We start from the raw sequence: 12,559 nt of genomic DNA, 5'->3' as shown, positions 1-12,559 counted from the left end.
AAAAAATGGTTCTAAAATTAGACTAAAAGTTATCCTAATTCTCATTTTACAAGCTGCACTGAAAGAAAAGCTCTTTCCTGAGTCAACCCCATCTGTTAGCAAAATAAGATCTACAGGACAGATTTTAATGACATTCTCAGAAAGTAATCATCACTGATTAGCTTTTGAAGTCAACCTGATTTAAAATGGCCACCGCAGCCAATCATAATTAGCCAACACAAACAGGGCTATAACTCAGTATTACAGTTTTACAGACAATGAGCTAAAATCTGATGAGGTGGTGACTAAGAGTCATTAAATCACACATTTTGATCGCTAACAGATTGCCCAGGGGTCTGCAGCCCTTACAATCAAAGGAGGCATTTCTGCTCCTCTCACTAAATAAAACCTGTCCAGAGTCACAAAACCTACTCGAAACTTTAAATAAAGATAAAACGACTCATTAAGTGTTTTAAAAATACTATGTATAAAATTATAAAATTAAAGATCTGTAATAAATTGTTGATATTTATTGTAGTTTTGCATGTTAGGACAAAGAAAGCAACCAAACCCCTGTTCATATAATGTAAACACTAGATTGTCTGTCTAATTACAGAAAATCAAAAACAAATAATATACAGTCTAATAAAGTTTTAAAGTAATTGGGCTATTTTGTTGGGCAATTAATTGTGATTTTTTTGTGCTATAGGCATAAAATTTAATTTACTTCAACTTTTATTATATTTTTTTTTTATCAAAGTTGAGCTTATTTTTTTAATTATTACCACAATGACTTGCCATATTATTGTAAAACTCCTAATTGCAGTGTCTAATAATATAATAGTTTGATATGTGTGCAAAACTGCACTTTTTTCCCTCAGTAGTTTGCTTCAAATAAGTTTTATTTTAAGAAAGCACCCTATGTTTAAAACTCTGCTATGAAAGGTGGCGGGTGACATGCATTTCTTCAAGAAATGTTTGGCTCTTTAGATCCATTTTTAATTTTATTGTTTCTTTGTTTGTTTTTGTTGTTTTTGTTTTGCTAAAGCTGCAGTGATGAAAGCAGAAACATGCTGGTTGATTGGCTCTAATATCTCCAGAGAAATTCTTCTTTCTTGTGCATTAAACCTTTAAAAAAAAAAAAGACATCAAAGAAAACTTCCTTTGAGTCATTTTCTAGGAAACAACTTATTTTAAAAAAGCCCCTCATTAAACTTTTCATAAATGAAGTGTTTTCTTTGTGCCTGTCCAGTATCTCAAAGGATGTGGTTCACTCGGGGCTGAGCTGAACGCAGAATGAAAGGGGGCCATTGTGAGATGCATAAATAAGTGTCTGGTTTGGTGATGGGACCGTTCAAGAACGAGTCTTTTTTTTTTTTTTTTTTTACACTCTCAGGTTCTGAATCATGGGGTGTGTATTTACAGGGATCTAAAGCTCACTATGCACATGAGAGCACATGACGAAGGAAGTTTATACGAACTCACCACGAAGTTCTTTTGATGTTCAGTTTTTTCACTTCAAATTAAATTAGATTAATTAAACCACTTTTCTTTTTTTTAAGACATACAGATTAAAGTTGCTAATTAAAACACAAAGAAGCAGCATTTTTATGTTATTTTTTTCCCCTTAGAGCTTGGAAACTCTCTCTCTCTGCCTGTAGGTGGAGGCAGTGCACCAACCATTGAACGATCACAGCTGAAAATAAGTGTCAGAATAAATTTAACTTTTTCTTTAGCTGCACATGTCACTGGCTTTCCAACCCAACATTTTTTTTTATATTATGAACAAGCAATTGTGAAATTGTTTGGATGAAGAAGTAGCTGCTTGCAACCAGTTTTGCAGATATAACACTGAGGCAAGGAGAATTTCTTAAGTATAATTTTACTTATTAAAAAAAAAACTTTTAATATGACAACAATAAGAAGAATTACTCTATGTTAAACAGATTTTTCCTTATTTCTCTGATCCTTTCCTACAACTCCATATTAAAAATGCCTCACTTTTAATTCCCTTGGCTAATCCTGCAAAGTTTAAAACCACCTAAAACCGCTATAATATTCTATTATTTGATCGGTTTTATTTCTATTCTTTTACAAAGGAAAAGAAAAAAGAAGAAGGGTAAAAGACCTGTGGATATCCTCTTGCAAAAGGATGCATTATTATGGTTTTTACTGTGAAACAGGTTGGTCCAGAGCAGAGACTAAAATGGAAAAAAAACAACATATTTTCATAAGACAAGGGGATATTGAGAAACTATGAGGGTTTACCTAACGCCTGGTTCAGGATGTTTTTAACTTCTATTCAGTCTTTTTGACGTTACTCAATCTGGAGACTGAAGAGTCAGAGGAGGCGCTCCCAGAACCTACAGCTGCATGGTTAAAAGGGTGCCATTTTTAAAAAGGGATAGTCTGGTCATTTTTGAAGTGATGTTCTGTCAAATAGCTATCAGTCGCTAAAACATCATCAGCCACAGAGCATGGAGAAAAGAGCAGAAGTCTTCCTCTAGGTTAGGCTAATGGCTGGCTCATGTTTTACCATTTCTCGTGCTTACAGAATAACTATGCAAAAGTCGAAAGGTTTAATTTTAGCTAATGTAGCATTCTTTCAGCCTGGTATGCCGTTCATTAGAAAGAGTCGTTTTTAAGCCTGACAAACAATATAAAATGTGCACTCTTTTAGCCAGCCTTTAGCCTAGCCTGGATGAAAACTTTTGCCCTTCCTTCCATACCCCGTGCTCTACGACTGATGTCACGGTTCATAAGGTATTAAGTAGTGATAACCGATTGACAGAGCATCACTTCAAAAATTGACCAGATTAGCCCTTTAAGAAACCCAGCAAGACCTTTAACTTGTATAAATACAGCCCAAACAATGAGTAAATCAGCTCTGTCTGGAATGTTTAAAGGGGGGGATTTTAGTGATCTGGACCAGGTATGGCTCATTTTGCTGAGTGACACAACAGTGCAACTTTAATTTCTGATAAAAGCCACGTTCTCTTTTTGTCTCCTGTAGAATCTCCCACTCTTCGTACCGCCTCCATCTTACTCTTTGTTTCTGTTTTATGCTTCGTTTGCCTTCTAGTCCTCCTCTCTTCCTGCAGCCTTGGCCTCCAGCTTCTGACACTGTTAGCAGACACAGCACACCAGCCCACATCAAGGCCACACTACTGGCATACGTGTGTGTGTGTGTATTTGTAGCAGCTGTTGCAGTGGGGCCACAGAGGGTGTCACTGGTCTGCTGTGATATACGTTGGCTCCAATGCAAATTATTTTCCTCTTTCGCTGCGGTGAAAAGATAAATATAGCTGTGCTGTAATGCTAGAGGCCCCTTTAGGTTTGTCAGAGGGGATGCTGACATGCAGGATGAGTGTGTGTGTTTATCTTCATAAGGAAATAACATATATCATATATATATATATATATATATATATATATATATATATATATATATATATATATATCATACATGACTGGGAAATGAGGAATGTTAGGGAGTATTAGACTTTTACAGTGTGTGTAGGTGGGTGTAGGTGGGTGTACGCAGGCACAGGTTTTTCCTTTTGTTCTAATGGGAGCAACATTTGTTTTGTTGGGGTTTTTTTTAACAGTTGCTGCACTATTGAACCCTTTTTTCCCTCTGAATGTGACTTATTGTTGCCTGTATGAACTGACTTCCCATCCGAGAGTGCATATATGATGGACTCAGCGCAAAATCTGAAGAACACCTCAGCATTCTCCACTGTGGGAAGTGAAGACAGCGGGTGCACGCATGTCTTCTTGAAGAGCCGAATGCAATGCGGTGCAAAGAGTCTTTTAATGTGCTTGTGTGTGTTACTGTGTGTCACCGAGTGTGTGTGTGTGTGTGTGTGTCTCGTGGCAAGCACCTCACCCCCCTTTAAACTCATTAGGTTATCTTGCGCCCACACACTCAACATACGACCAGCAGTCAACGACAGGAAATAAGCTGATGTCAAATCCTGCTGCCCGCAACCCAGATCATCTTCTGGTTCCAGTCAAAGAGTGAACGTTTTGTGCTCAAAATGCACGCACACACAGCTCAGTGTAAATCTATAAGAACGAGAGTGGCACAATTACGTGCTCAGCGTGCGTTAATTTGCACCCCCCTCACATTGCTTGACTTATTGGTTCATTAAAAGCAAAAGCCATGCAGAGAAAAACGAATGAGGGCAAGCTTTCTCTTTATAGTTTACCAAATTAAATTCTCACTTGTTGCGTTGCGCTTGACGGTTTTTGTCAATGGCAGGTGTAGCAGCCATATAACCTTTCCCTTAACAGCTATGTTTGCCTAGTTTACACCCACATTTACACACATGTAAAGCAGTGTTTCCTGCTTTCAGCCCAGAGCCCCAGACAGATTGGAAATTAAAGGCCTAGCAGTCTTTGAAGGAATGCCTTTTATGTCCGTGTTAAAATAAGATTAGAATGAGAAAGGTCAGAGTCGCAGCCGTTTTGGTCAAACCTTGTGAATAATATATGAGCAGCCTCATGCAGCGTTGCAAGATGTCATGGTCAGAGGATGTGTTGAGGGTGATTCTTAGCTACTACCACATCAAACCTTAGTTCAGTATTTGTAAATTTGACTGAGTTTCAGCCATTTTAATGTTAACTAATTTTGATCAGCTGTGGCATTGATCTTGACCTGGATTGACTCCCAAAGTTATTCATTTGTAAATGCACATTTACTGATTACGCTCTGAGAGTTTCATTAAAATCTGTCCAGTAGTTCATGCAATATTTTGCTAACAGACAAACAGAGTGGAAGACAAAGTTTTAAGCAGATATGTGGTACAATGTGTAGTGCTTGGAGTGTGCATTGTGAATTAGTTTCACCTACTACCACACCAAAATGGAGCTAAATAACTGTGAAGTTAAGAGTTATACCCATTCTGGTGTTTACCAAGATCTGTTGGCTGCGCCAGCCATCTTGAATTGGCTTGACTCCAAAAGTTATTAATTTATAGATGTACAATCAGTGATTACTTTCTAAAACTCTCATTAAAATCTATCTAGTGGTTCATGAGATATTTTGCTAACAGACAGACAGAGTTGACTCCAATAGTTAAATGCAAGGTTTTAAGAACTGATCTTGTGCAATCAGATAGTTCTCATAGAATAAGTTGGGGATGACTAACAGCTACTACCGAACCAAACAATAGCTTAATATCTGAACATCTGACTGGCTTATAGTCGTTTTTGTGTTTGCAAAGGTTTTTGAGAGTTTCATCAGGTCTGTTTATCGGTTATGAGATATTTGGCTAACACAGCAGACGAACAAGCGCAGACGAGCACGCTGACACGGGCAAAAACATCGATGCCATTTCGTCATAACAGAGACTTTTTCAAACAAACTGTGCGATGCATCATGCTGGGAGGCAAAGAAAAGAAAAGTGTTCGCTCCAGACATGACTAAGTAAAACGTCTGTGCAGTGCAAAGTGTGTATTTACTAAACCAGAGAAATGAAAGTGCGCAGTTATTCCATTTCAGCCACAAGTCTTTGATTAATCCCCAGCGGGACTTCCTTCAACACATGCGCCTCTATTAGAAATACGTGTTTATGTCGCACATGCCATAAACCAAAGTAGTGTGTGGGTGTGGGTGTGTGTGTGTGTGTGTGTGTGTGTGTGTGTGTGTGTGTGTGTGTGTGTGTGTGTGTGTGTGTGTGTGTGTGTGGGTGTTTGCACGTGCATGCATACAGAGTTGAATGGACACAGTCGTCTCTATGTTCTCGACTGCAGCAAACTGTTGGCTTTTTAATGCACCATGGTCACAGGCTGCAAGTCAGTCAGTCCTTTGCTCAGGTCTGTGCTTTTCACTTCACATAAAGTGAAGAAAAAAAAACAAACAAAAAACAAAAACAGCAGTCTGGACTTTAAGAAAGCCGAGAGGAGAAAGTGGTGATCTGTGTCAGCCAGCAGCAACTCAACATGTTCCTCCTCTGACTCAGAACAGCGCAAATGACAATTTCTTACCACGCATAAACTAACTGGAATATATGTCAGATTGCTTTCAGATATGCTGGTATCTCTTCATAGAGAGATATTGTAGAGTCACGATCGTCAGACTGTGCTGCTCTTCTCAACAGTGAATGGCTGGAAGCGTCCAATTTACTCGTTTATGCCAGATATGAATTTAAACTTATACTACTGGTTTTTAATGGCTCTCACAATACTTGGAAAGTTTAGGATTTTCCGAGGTGTTACTTACCTGCTGCCTTGCATGCCAAAATTTTAAGCAAAGATCTCATGCAATCTGTTAGCACTCAGAATATGTGATGGGGAAGACTTGCAGCTACTACCACACTGAATTTCAGCTCATCATCTGTAAAACTGACTGACTTCCATCTATTTTTGTGTCTGCCAGGGATGATTTTTTGACTCCAAGTGTTAATCATGATTACATTCTGAGAGTTTCATTAAAACCTGTGCAGTGGCAGTTAGACAAACACATACAGGGATAGTTACAGGCAGTTACATGATTGCCCACCTTTCGCGGCTGCATATAATAAAAATCAAAGCAAAGAAAATTGGCAATGAGGATAAATGAACGGCTGGATTGAACCTCACACTTCCTTGTTATCCTAAATGGTTGCAGTAGATTAGATTAGAGTATTTGTTACTGATAACCCAAGATGAGCAACAAGTGTGAAGTAAAACCATCTCTGGTGGCCTTTGTTTTAATGACTGCAGTTTTTTTTTGTTGTTGTTTTCTTTTGTTTTTTTTTTTAATGGATGAGTTTTAAACCAAAAGGATAAAAAACATTGTTCAAATTTCTATATGACGCTGAAAGGTTCACTTTCATCAATCTGAAACACAAAAATAAATAATAAAAAATAGGCAAAAACTACAGTTTAGGTACACCTGTTCCTGCTTCTGACGTACTTAAAAAAAACACATTTTATGTAAAATAAAGGTGTTAACACTGCAAACTTAAAATCTCAATGAGATTAAGTTGGTTTACTGCACTCATAACAGTGTTATTGTTGGTTTTCTAAATGTCCGATTAATAAATGAGGCATAATAAAATATTCTTTGTCAAGGTTTAGGTAACCCACACTCTGATCTGACGAAGACACAAAAGAGGTTTAGGCTTTTTAAAAAAGCAGGTTATCATTCATAAAACATCAAACCCTCTGGCTTGATCTGGTCCTGTAAATAACAACTGGTTTTAATTAGGAATGCCTTCATCTGACATCAAATACTTGAATACAGGTAATTAAAGCATTGTCTGATTGATTGCTAATGCTCACATAACTCCACATGACAAAATTAAAAATCCAATATGGTGGAAGGCTGAGGAGTTCTGTCTTCTGGGGGAGTTTGGAGTAGAGAGGATGCGTCTCCTCATCAAAACAGGAGTCACGTGACGTCGTTAGGGTGTCTGATCAGGATGCCTCCTGGACGTTTTCTTGGCACGTCCCAATGGAAGACCCCAAGGAAGACCTAGATTATTTATATATATATATATATATATATATATATATATATATATTGATGGATGGATGGAACTCCTACAAACCTTGAACTTGTTCTCCACAAACCTCAGCAATCTCAGCACATTTAGAACAAAAAGGTAGCATGTCATGGGTGATTATTTTTCTTCCCAAAACCAACTTTTAAACAGACACAGCCCAGTAATCAGTTGCTGCAAGGTCAAAATGAACAATTGTCCTTTTTTTCTATACCTTACATTCAGAAGGTCCTGCGTTCATTTGAAGTCTCACAGTCTTGTCCAATTTTGGTGCTCGGAGCATTATCAAAGGTTTGCCATAAAAAAAAATATATAGCCAATATACATGCTTTGATTTTTGTCTTCGGCAAGTCCGTCAAAGAAACCATCAATGCTGAGGAACTACGACAAAGCTTGAGGCAAGAACTAACTAAGTAGAGGAACCTCGTCATTTTGTTTGTAGTGGTGGGAAAATGAAACCTCTCAATTACAAAACCGTTTGGGTTTAAAGTCACCGCATGAACCTGACCCACTGTCAACTTTCCACTGACTGATGGTTCAAATATTACTCAACGCAACCTTCTCAGTTACTGCTCAGTACCACCACAGCTCTGTCTAATTACAAACTACTACCAACACATTTAACGAAAAGTGGATGTGTTGTGTAACTCCAAACCAATCAGTGTGAGCGAGAAAGACTCATTTGATGAAGCTCTTGGTGTTAACAGCAGCTGCCAGCTGCTAACACTTTCTTCTTTTTTTTTTTTTAAGGATAAACATACTCACATGTTATGTTGTCGTCAACGCAAGGCGATGAAGGAAACTCGCGCATACATGGGTTAAAACCCTGGACAGCTAACTGAAAAACGTCTCATCCCTTGAGCTACAGGGGACTTTTTTTACGCTCGACTGAGTCACGGATCAGCTAAACAGAAATCCCCTTCCTCCTTAAATGTCCAGGGTATCTAATGAGTAAAACAATTTATATGGAAAACTATTGTATACTATAGCAAACTATTAAAAACAACTGTTCAAGACAATCAGATAAAAAAAAGCTCCACTGTAAGACCTCTGCACATTATTGGCTATTTGGTAGATATAGGATTGCAAAATTTGTCGATCTTTGTTTAGGTGGAGGAATTTTTTTTTTCTTAAATGCCCCTACCAGGCCAACCTTGACTCCAGCTCTTTCCTTTTTTAAACAACGATGACTCCGCAGTAATGACGCATACCGCCATGTCCAGGGTCAGCCTTGGTGGCTCAGGCCGCAACATTCAGAATGAAACTACAACAAAACAAAAAAAAAAACTCCAAGGATGTGCAAATCCAAGTTAGACATAAACACCAGGGACAAGAGCCCAGACTGCAAATGGAAACCAGGTAGAAAAGGTCCTGAGGAAATTATTGATGAATGAGTAACAGCTGAGTGACAAATAGCAAAAAGGAAACCAGGTGTGACAGCACAAAGGTGAGCAATGGAACAGGATCTACCAAAATAAAACACAAACTACAAAATAGGGAAAACAGGTGGAACACTAAATCTGTATATTGAAATGGTATATTTAAAAAAAATACTAAACTGTGGTATTTATTAAAGACATAAGATTTGTACAAAACTTAAATTAAAACAAAAACATGACAACAATAAGCAACTGAGTGTGGGAGCCTAAAATTTCCTAAAATTTCTGCCAACCTCAAACTAATTGCTCTTAATGGAAACAAACACAAAAGTGACTCAAATCCATGTAGTTTATTTTTGTTATTTCATGAATTTAAATGAATAGTTTTCATAGCTCTCTGCGACCTAAACAAATTCCACTCACAAGACTATAATTAGGGCTAACATGCTCATGATTCACAGATATGTCTGTTAATTATAAATGTAGCAAGAAAATGTGCTTTAATTGGTGTCATCACTGATAGAACCCCTGAAATCAAATCCAGTGGGGTTATTTTTTTTAATTCGCATTTTTATTCTCCTCACTATTCCTTTTTTCAAACTGTGCAGAAATTGAAATGTAAAAGGTTTGAATGAGATTAATAATTCATCCTGTGCTTCGGGGTTTTCCAGTAGCCTTGTCATCGGGGAATTCGTACATCATTTACATATGACAAGCCATTCTCTACAAACAATACAATTACTGTATTTTCAGCTCTGCCCAGGTGGGTGTTATTAAGCTTTTGGCCAAATAGGAGAGCTCTTAACACAGTCTGAAGGAAGGAAGGTTACTGCAACATCATAATAAAGCCAGCTAGTGTCATTTTTCTCAAGCTTGATGGGTGAGATGTCATCAAACAGACAGCGGACCCGTTAAAAGCCCCCCAGTCAACAACTGTCAGCTTGGGGTCAGGCAGCAAACTGAGGCTTCCTGCATCTTCCTGCTGCAGGCGGAGCACTCTGGAGGAACTGCTGAGTGAACCTCTGGTGCCTGGCTGCTGATCATTAAGAGCATTAATGATTAACTGAGAGTGCTATTGTCCCCCTCGGGCCCAGCTGTCCCTCCTCTGCCGTTGATCCACTCCGATGCCTCCGGGCCCACTAAACGGACTCCATTCATGTGCTGAAGTGACAGCTGCTCCTCACATACCACAGAAAATTAACCACGGCCACCGGAAAACAAGCCGCGAGGAAGTAAATAACATTTGACAGATTTGTTTTTGTCCTGGGTTTTTTTTTTTTTTTTTTTTAAGGGATGGATGTGTGGTGAATGAGTGGATCGGAAGGATTATTTCAAGCCAGCCCCTATTATAGTTAAGGAGGTACGGATAATGTTTGGAGTGTAGTCGTTTAGAGGAAGTGATGTAATTAAACCCAGCAACTTTACCAGTAATGCAAATGCCATTAAAGCCATCAGTGAAACTGTCAGTACACTGACTCCACACAAAAATGTCTCTAACTTAGTTAATTTAACAGATATTAAGCCCAGATTTGATGTGGTAGTACCTGAGAGTTATTCACAGCACAAACTCTGAACTCCAGATCGTACATAACATTATCTTCAAGGTTTGATTAAAACGGCTACAAAGTCCTCATTTCTCAATATAACATGATCTTAGTCTAAAACTTCTGCACGAAAGGTGTCACGCAATATATATTCCTTCAAGGAGTTTTAGGCCTTTAATTATTTACATTTATTAGGGTTATTGTGCAATTACCATCTAGATTTTAGTGTTTTAGCACAAACAAATACAAGCCTTAAAGCAAAGGTTCAGATCTTTCGAAGTTCTGTGGAAAATTAAGAACAATTAACATCTTACTTGTTGTAGATAAATGTAAGACTGTATAAAACGGCATTCGTGTAAATTTTGAGAATAAATATGGTTTCAGACAGCAGCAATCCACTTTGGTCCTGGCCTCCCTCGAACTAGCCATTAGCTCATCATTCTGGTAAAAACAATTCAACTCGAGTTCTCCAAACTGCAGCCATACAGGGAGCAGGTAAGATAGTCATTGTTCATGAGCTTTCCACGGAATCCCACTTCAGAAGTCCTGAATCACTTGAACCCTCTCATGCAAATCATCTTAGATGTACGTTGGCCATGGGAGCAGCTGCATGGCAACTTAGTATTTTGGCAACCTGGTATTTTGGATTCAATATCTGCAGAAGGAAAAGTAATCCAAACCTGTATCACCCTGGATTGCTTTACAACAGCTGTTGATAAGAAGTCAGAGTTGTTTCATCTGACCGAGGTAAGGGCTTTAATTGACCCTTGAAAGGAGCCGCTGCTGTTTTACTGGCTTCCGTAGCTCATATATTGTGACAAACCTTTATTCTGGGAACAGTTATCCCATCTGACTTGCCTGTAATCAGTCGGGTAGTCATACCGTGGGAGCGAAGGACAGTTTAACAGAAAGTCTAAGGCCTTTCCATTGTTGTCTTCTTACATTTACACCCGCAGATTCTCTGGACAAAGGTGGAATGTTATTACTGCTTGTTTTGTCGGATCGCTCTCAATTAAAGCGTCTCAAAGTCCTCTCTTATTCTTTCTTTCTTTATATGGTTTCGCAAAATCACATTCTTTACATTTCAGCACTTTGACGGAGATGGACAGAACAGCAGAACCACCAAACTAGAAAACTTGCATTTTCGACAAAGGCGCATTTTGACGCGCCGAAGTTTGCTGAAGCAGCCGAAACTGAGCCGTTAAAGTTAGAACGGGGAGAGCAGAAGCTGAAAGGAGCGAAACGGTACCTAAACCGAGCAATACCGCAGCTAAAATGGCAAGAGAAGCAGAACGGTCGCTAAAGAATAAAAGGAGCAAAATGGTAGTCTGGAGCTAAAAGGAGCAAAACATTTGCTAAAAGCTAAAAGGCGCAGAATGGTAAAAAAAAAAGCTAAAATTAGCCAAAGAGCAAATGAAAGTTTAAAGAAGTCATGAGAAGACAAAAATAGAGCAAGTATGCAGAAGCAGATATTTATTTATTTTTTTTGGTGGAATTGAAGAGATTTTCATGTATTTTTCTGGAGAACTATACTTTAATCAAAGTACAATATTTTGAAAGGATAAAAGTAAACCCTGGATGTACATTTACAACTAATTATCTTTTAAAGTCAGCCTGATTCAGTATGGCAGCCACAGCCAGAAAAACTTACAGATACTGAGCTAAAATTTGCTGTGGCTTTAGCTGAGTGTCGTTCGCGACACGTACTCTGAGCATGACACCTCACGTTATCGCTACCTCATCGTTTCTCAACATAAGCTGATAAGATTATCTTCATCTGGGACTCTGGCATGAAAGGTGGCGGGCGATATGCATTCCTGCAACAAATGCCAGGCCTTTAGTTTATAAGTTAAAGACTGTGGTTGCGAAGTTAAAAATTCATTTTGCCTTATAAACTTCACTTTTGCTTTCAGTTTGAGTGTTGGTAAAAAAATAAAAAACACCTTTTTTGTGTGTTTGGGAGACAAGTGATAAAAAATAAAAATAACAACTAACCAACTTTGAATGTTACTGAAAGATAAATTAGCTTCTGAAGGGGAGCAGATGTGAGCTGGAGGTCTCATTTGAATGTCACTCTGGTTCCCTGTGTGTGTGTGTGTGTGTGTGTGTGTGTGTGTGTGTGTGTGTGTGTGTGTGTGTTTGAATTTGTGACCGAGCGAGGAACAGG

This window comes from Kryptolebias marmoratus, linkage group LG5, assembly GCF_001649575.2.
Source record: "Kryptolebias marmoratus isolate JLee-2015 linkage group LG5, ASM164957v2, whole genome shotgun sequence".
Classification (NCBI taxonomy): Eukaryota; Metazoa; Chordata; class Actinopteri; order Cyprinodontiformes; family Rivulidae; genus Kryptolebias; species Kryptolebias marmoratus.
Note: the sequence above shows the minus strand (reverse complement) of the source record.